Raw genomic sequence first — 7,984 nt, 5'->3', positions numbered from 1 at the left:
AGAGCAAATGACAAACTACTTCAAAAGATATAAGTGAGATCAATGAGTAGTCGAATAATTATGCAACTATGTGAAGACTCTCTAACATTTAAGAATTTCAGATCTTGGGATATTATTCAAACAACAAGCAAAACAAAATAAAATAAAATGACGCTCCAAACAAAACACATATCATGTGGTGAATAAAAATATAGCCTCAAGTAAAATTACCGATAGACGAAGACGAAAGAGGGGATGCCATCCGGGGCATCCCCAAGCTTAGGCTCTTGGTTGTCCTTGAATATTACCTTGGGTTGCCTTGGGCATCCCCAAGCTTAGGCTCTTGCCACTCCTTATTCCATAGTCCACCGAATCTTTACCCAAAACTTGAAAACTTCACAACACAAAACTTAACAGAAAACTCGTAAGCTCCGTCAGTATAAGAAAATAAATAACCACTTAGGTACTGTTGTGAACTCATTAAAAATTCATATTAGTGTATTATCTACTGTATTCCAACTTATCTATGGTTCATACCCTCCGATACTACTCATAGATTCATCAAAATAAGCAAACAACACAATGAAAACAGAATCTGTCAAAAACAGAACAGTCTGTAGTAATCTGGAGATTTCGAATACTTCTGTAACTCCAAAAATTCTGAAAAATAAGGAAGACCTAAATAATTTGTATATTGATCTACTGCAGTTGGAATTGGTATTTTGTCTCTCTCTGGTATTAAAATTAATTTCATGAGCGCAAACTTTCTGTTTTTTACAGCAAGATCAAACAACTATTGCCCAAGAAGATCCTAAAGGCTTTACTTGGCACAAACACTAATTAAAACATAAAAAACACAATCATAACAGTATCATAATTGTGTTAACAAAGAACAGGAAGCAAACATCAAAAATAAATTTTATTCATTGGGTTGCCTCCCAACGAGCGCTAACGTTTAACGCCCCTAGCTAGGCATGATGATTTCAATGATGCTCGCATAAAAGATAAGAATTGAAACATAAAGAGAGAATCATGAAGAATATGACTAGCACATTTAAGTCTAACCCACTTCCTATTCATAGAGATTTTGTTAGCAAACAACTTATGGGAACAATAATCAACTATCATAGAAAGGAAAAACAAGCATAACTTTAAAACTTTAAGCACATAGAGAGCAAACTTGATATTATTGCAATTCCTACAAGCATATATTCCTCCCTCATAATAATTTTCAGTAGAATCATGAATGAATTCAACAATATAACCATCACATAAAACATTCTTTTCATGATCTACTAGCATAGAAAATTTACTATTCTCCACATAAGCAAAATTCTTCTCATTCGGAATAGTGGGAGTATCATAAGAAAGTCGAAAACTATAAATTGTATCCACATTAAAAGGGTAATGTTCAGAAAAAGGGTAATCATAATCATGACAAGTTTCATAAATATAATCATCACTACTTTTTATAGCATAAGTGTCATCACAATAATCATCATAGGTAACAACTTTGTTCTCATGATAATCAATTGAAACCTCTTCCAAGATAGTGGAATCATTACTAAATAAAGTCATGACCTCTCCAAATCCACTTTCATAATTGTCACAATAAGATTCAACCCCCTCCAAAATAGTGGGATCATTACTTCCTAAAGTTGACACTCTTCCAAACCCACTTTCATCAATATAAGAGGCATGCTATCATCATAATAAATTTGCATATCAAAACTTGGGAGACTAAAAATTTCATCTTCATTAAACATAGCATCCCCAAGCTTGGGACAAACATTAATTGCAGCAAATAAATTCTCAAACATGCCATTCTCATCAAACATAGCATCCCCAAGCTTGGGCCTTTTCATATCATAAGCATAATCACTCTCATCATTAATAGTATGGATAGCACCAATAGTATAGCAATTATCATCATCACAATGAGTAATAGGAGCAACATCATTCGGGAGGGATACCTTTTTACCTTTGCTTCTCTGTAACGCCCGGATAATTAAGCTACAGTAAAACTCTATTAATGATGCCACGTCACCTCCATTACTGTTGCTAATCTCTCGTTAGATCAAAACCGATTCGAAGTATCAATTCAAAATATGGCAAACAACAAAAGTTTTCAAAACATTGTAACAAAAGTGTTCGGTGGGTGCCAAATATTGCACTGTTAATTATTGTGGAGAAAACTCATTTTTAGAAATTTCCTAAATATTTTAAAGTGATTCAAAACAGAAAAGAAAATAAATAAAAAGAAAAAGTGGAAATAAAACAAAAGAAAAAAACAAGAAAAGCCCCCCCCCACTGGGCTCCGGCCCAGCAGGCCACCGACCCAACTAGGCAAAGGCCAACCGGCCCGCCCCCTGCCATCCCGCTTCCCTGTTACCCCAACTAGGGTCGGAACAGGGGCGCGTCCCCGCCTGACCACCTCTCCGGCACCGACGCCGGGAGGGGGACAAGGCCGCCACGCCCCCGCCTCCTCAGTTCCTTCTCCCTCTCACCTCGCTCTCCCTCTCGGCCCCTGCGCCTCCCCTCCCCTCACATCCACCTCACCGCTCCTCCTTCCCCATCGCATCCGAGCGCCACCATGGGCTCACCGCCGTGAAACGCGCGGCCACCTGTGGCACACTGATCTGCATGGAGCAGGGGGCCTTCGTACGTTAGCCCAGGATAACACCTGACGCACGATAGGTCCATAATACAACATTCCAGGTACAAGAATATTCATCAAATAAATGTATATGAGATTACATCATTGATGAATACAATTATCTGGCATAGCCCCAAGGCTAATAAATGTCAGCGGAAGTCTGATTGAATGGCGGTGGAAGTCTTGGTTTGGCAGCATAACAACTCTGGCTGGGCTCCACAACTCACAGGACTGGCAAGGTTACGGCCTAGCATGACGGATCAAGCGAACAATACGGGTATGACCTACAAAACTGGCATCACACGCCAGGTCAGTACATTGAATGTACTTGCAAGACAACCAAATACATAGCATCCAAACAAGCAGAAGACAAAGCAAGAACCGAGCGCATGCAACAACCTATCTCATATTAATTACTAAGCATGGCATGATAAAGATCAACTAAACATGAACGAAATCATAGCATCTGCTAACATGACAATAACATGGCATATCAGATCATGCTTCTAACATGGCAAAGGGAAAACATATCATACAGCTCAATCATGGCATAAATTAACATATCAATCAAAGCATGGCATAGCATCATGAAATTATGCTGAAAATAAACTACCAATAATATCCAATGCAGCCATAGCACATTAACTTTATGCAATCATCTTCTGTTCTATCATGGTTCTTTAAATGCAAATAATGATATATTACTCATGCAATGTAACCAAACTTGTACACCGAGTCCCCCAGACTCTCTTATCAACGGGTTGCCTCGCAACTGAATAGTGATCTTTCCGGCGATCACAACCAAACCACCATCATGGTCCTGACCAGAGTAACTTGTGATCCTTACGGCGATCACCACCAAAATAACTCATGATCCTTACGGCGATCACCACCAAAATAACTCGTGATCCTTATGGCGATCACCACCAAAACATCGTTGTGACTTCTCACGACTATCTCATAGTCCAAGTCACCATATTTTTGTTATCACATATTTATTTACCCACTTAATTATATCAGTTTATCCTCCATTTCGACCAAGACCTGATAGTGGGACCTACTACGAACTATTGCTATCGATAGACTTTATACACTCTGCAGAGGTAGCACAGTGTACCCACACCACCGAACCCATGGCCTCGTCATCCCATTCGGGTGGACCAACAGCATTCCGACGAAACCGATCTACTGCCATGACACTCTCCTGGCCACTTCGACCCAATCCCCAACGGGCTGGTCCTGGGTGGCCCCGTGTCTACCAAAGACACCCCGACCACCGTCGTGGTCAACTCCCACTCGGGGACACTCCTACTCGGGGACTGGTACCAAAAATCTCAAAAACGAGCACACAAGGTTATGTCCTCTTACCTGATCAGGGTAAGCATGCCCACAACCTTCCCTAGGGGGAGGCACCGGCGAGAGGCATGACAATAGCTCGCATTAAGGCCTTCCCATAAAGGCAAATGTGGCTGCACTGAAAAAGTTCGATTTGGCGGCACTATGACTCGATCCCATCGATGACGGAGGAGGTTTGTTATTATTAAGTCATTTTAATTCCTTCTCCATCATCATGAACATATTTAACATGAGTGCAACAACGAGCATGCAGCATACAAATGCATGAACAAAATATCGAACTTCTTAAGTGCACAACTATAGCATAAAGAACATGACAATACCAAGTAATAGCATATCAACGATGCATTACAGTCCTCATCACATTTTATAACGATGAAATGTAAGTAGAGTAGAGTAGTAACATGGAATTATTAATAATAACATTCTAATTAGCATGGCAAAAGATATCATGAAAACACAAGCATGCAAGACAGCATAACGGAATAACTGCAGATGAAAACGGTATGAAACAACTGCAACTACACACGCACAAGGTGCAAGCAAAGTCAACATGCAAGTTCGGGGCTCATGATAAGAGGTTGGCTTGCCTGGGGTCGACAAATACTCCAGGAAGAAATGGGAAACGATCGCGGAAAGATTTGCCAGAAACAGTTCTCTCTCGAAGGGGCTGTTTACGGGCAAGGGCAAAATAGTCATTTTCACTGTGTTAAAACATAATGAAAATGATACCAACGGAAAGAGATCGACGAACAGAGAACATGAGCGCTGGAATCACCTGATTCGGAGTTACGGGTAAAAAGATACGGACGTTTAAATTTCAGGGACTAGTCGGTAAAAATACTTCTACAAACAGGTCCCTCATAGCTTAAACAGGACGTGTCTTCTCTAAAAATACATCTTCCAGAGAGGTGAGGAAGAATGCGCTTTCTGAGATTGAAAACACATTTTCCAAAAATGCGCTTTCTCGCGGGGAAAGCGGCGTCGTGGCGGGGGCGCCGCCACTTATCGACGCTGGCACTGGGCCAGGTCCGTCGGTCACCGACAGGTGGGGCCGGGTGTGGAGGGGCCTACCTGGCCTGGTTTCTTCCTCCTCCCGCTCGACGCTTGCCTGGCCGAGGAGAGACGCCCGCCCCGACGGCGCTTGTCGGCGCGTCTGGCCATGGCAGCGGACGGGCGACCTACCGATCTTCTCAGCATGAAGAGGCGCATCTAGTGGTGGTAGCTACTGCCTCCGAGGAGCACCAGGGAAGGGGCTGCAAGGTCCGCGGCGGAGAGGAGGTTCGGTCGCCAGTGAGATGGAGGCTACGGTGGAGGAGAGGAGGGCCGAGGCCACGGGAGACTCGCTGGGCTCTGTGGGTTGCAACGGTGGTGGAGGAACGGCGAGAGGGGATCGGCATCGCCGGAATCGAGTGAAGCCCGAGGTAGCGGCCATGGCGGTGATGGGGTCAGAGAGAGGCTCCGGGGACGAGAGGGAGAGCTGCGAGAGGTTGGGGAGGGTTGCTGATGATCTCCAGAGGTTCGAGGGTGGGCTATATATAGCCAGGGCAAAGAGGGGAGGAGGTGGCATGCGGCGGGCGACGTGTCCGCGCACCATCGGGGGCACAGCGTCGGCAGGCACGGCCAAAGCTCACGGGGAACGGCGGGAAGGCGACGTGGAGGATCAAGACGAGTGCCAGAGAGTCACGGAGACGAGGAAGGTGTGCGGACGAACGGAGGAAGAAGACACCGGGGAGGAAGATGATGATGCACAGGGGCACACTATTCCGGTCGTTGGCACGGCTCGCTGGAGAAGAAAACGAAGGGGGGCAGCGGTCTAGAGGGAAGACGACGATGAGGGGGAGCTGCTGGACATTAACGGGGAGGCCAGAGACGGTCGGGGCAGCGATGCTGACGACAACAGTGGCTAGACCACCGTTTTGGCTGGCTGCCCTCGTAGTCACCACTGGCATGGCGCGCTCTAGGGGTTTTACGGCTGTAAGTTTATGTCTACCGCGTAGTCCTTCCAGCGTGGAGTATTACCATGGTAAAGAGAAGGGTAGAGACAAAGTGAGTTGAGTGAAACAAGCTCCACAAATTTACTGCTGCAAACTTTACCACACTCTAGAGAGTAAACCAGAGAGGGTAAAAGGTAAACTTGATGTCTGGGAGGCTTAGGGTAGAAAGGACTACGGTCCTGGGAGTTTTGATGTAAATTGGACAACTATTTACCATAGTTGCTGTACAACCACCAAATCTGACCCAGAAACTGAATCATGATGAAGCACTCACTAGGAGTGATGGATTAGGCTAAATCTTGGCAAAGCCTGATGATTTGAACATACCATGTTCTGTAAAAAATTTATACCAAATGGACTCACCAAAATGGTACTTCCTTCACAGCTATCATTTCTGTCCAAAAGCTTCAGAAAAATCCTCAGGGCAATTGGCCAGATGAAATGAGCCCAAATCTTGTGGAGATAGGTCATATAGATAGGAGAAGGTCTGGGAAAATTATCAGCCATAATGGAGCAAGATAAAATACACTTGCTTCACAAACTGAAAATGTGGACAGAAACAAAGAATTGCTCATATGCTCACATAGTTCAATGGAATGAGATGAATCTTGGAGAAGTGTGATAATATGACCATTAGGGACTGATGGAAAAGTTTCAGCTCATTTTGATCATCCATGAGGGTACTTCCTTCACAGACAAGCAAATCTGAACAGAAACTTGAAAAATTGCCAAGGAAGATTGGATAGATGGATTGAGCTTATTTTTGGTATCCAGAGGGGATTTGTCATTTTTAATCACCCTGACAAATTATATCTCAATTGGAGTTAGGAAATAAGCAGTTCCTTTGCAAAATTTCAGACAAGGCGGAAACTTGCATTGGATCATGTGCCAAATTTTTGAACTCAGGAACATGAGATTAGGATGAAACTAGTTAATATATAGCAAGGACAAGCTCCACAATTTATGTGGGAATTTCCCTTCTATAGAAATAGTAGTTCCTTTGGAAAATGGCAGAAATGCAATATTGGCATTAAATAGGAAAAGGAAATTTTCCTTATTTAATTATGGCCAATATGTCGGCGTTCTGGGAACGGGGGTCCCCAGACTTGCCTGCCTGCGGCCTGCGGCGTGGCTCAAAGGGGGGCCCAGCACGGCCCATCTTCATCAACACAGACCCAAGACCCTCGCGAGGGGCCAAGCCTCGCGGGGCGGACGACACGGAGCTTCCTCAGGCGCAGCCACATCAGGATGGCTCGCGAGGAGGCGGAGAGATCAAGGCGGGGTACCTCACGAGGTGCCCGTGACGCAAGCCATGACGGCCAAGGGCGCCAGGCGGGCGCCAGCCCGCGTAGTGTCCTCCTTTCCTCTTTGGTGCAAAGGGAGCAAGCGCAGGCGAGAGCATCAAGCAAAGGCACCCGTTTCGGTGCAACGAGACCAAGACCAGTCCAACGGCAGGAAGGAAGTCATTGTGGAGCCCAAGCCAGCGTCACCACCAGAGCCTTTGGCAGGTGAGGACCAACTTTAGTCAGGATAAGTGTACCAAATGTTCCCCTTCAAAATGGCCAATTGTTGGCGCCCTTCCCGCTTAATATTTGGGAAGAGGCCTAGGGCCTTTGCCTATAAATAGGACTAGCCACCCACAGGGTGAAGGGATGGGAAATCAGAGAGAGGATGGGAAATCATAGAGAGGATCGGAAATCAAAGAGAGGATCGGAAATCAGAGAGAGGATGGGAAATCAGAGAGAGAATCGAGGAAAGAGAGAGGGGTGACTGAACTCCTCCTAGCAGTTCATCCCCTCAGCCAAGAACAGACCCTCGCGAGGCTGTTCTTCCTTGTATTGCTCATCTTCATCAGCCCAAGAGGCAATCCACCACACCACACACTGGAGTAGGGTATTACACCACAATGGTGGCCCGAACCAGTATAAACCCTCTATCTCTTGTGTTGTTCTTTCCATAGCTTAGATCTTAGCGTGGCGGTGGGGCGCAGGTAGGT

This window comes from Triticum urartu, chromosome 7A, assembly GCF_056163025.1.
Source record: "Triticum urartu cultivar PI428250 chromosome 7A, HENAU_Tu73, whole genome shotgun sequence".
NCBI lineage: Eukaryota > Viridiplantae > Streptophyta > Magnoliopsida > Poales > Poaceae > Triticum > Triticum urartu.
This window is presented reverse-complemented; position numbering follows the sequence as displayed.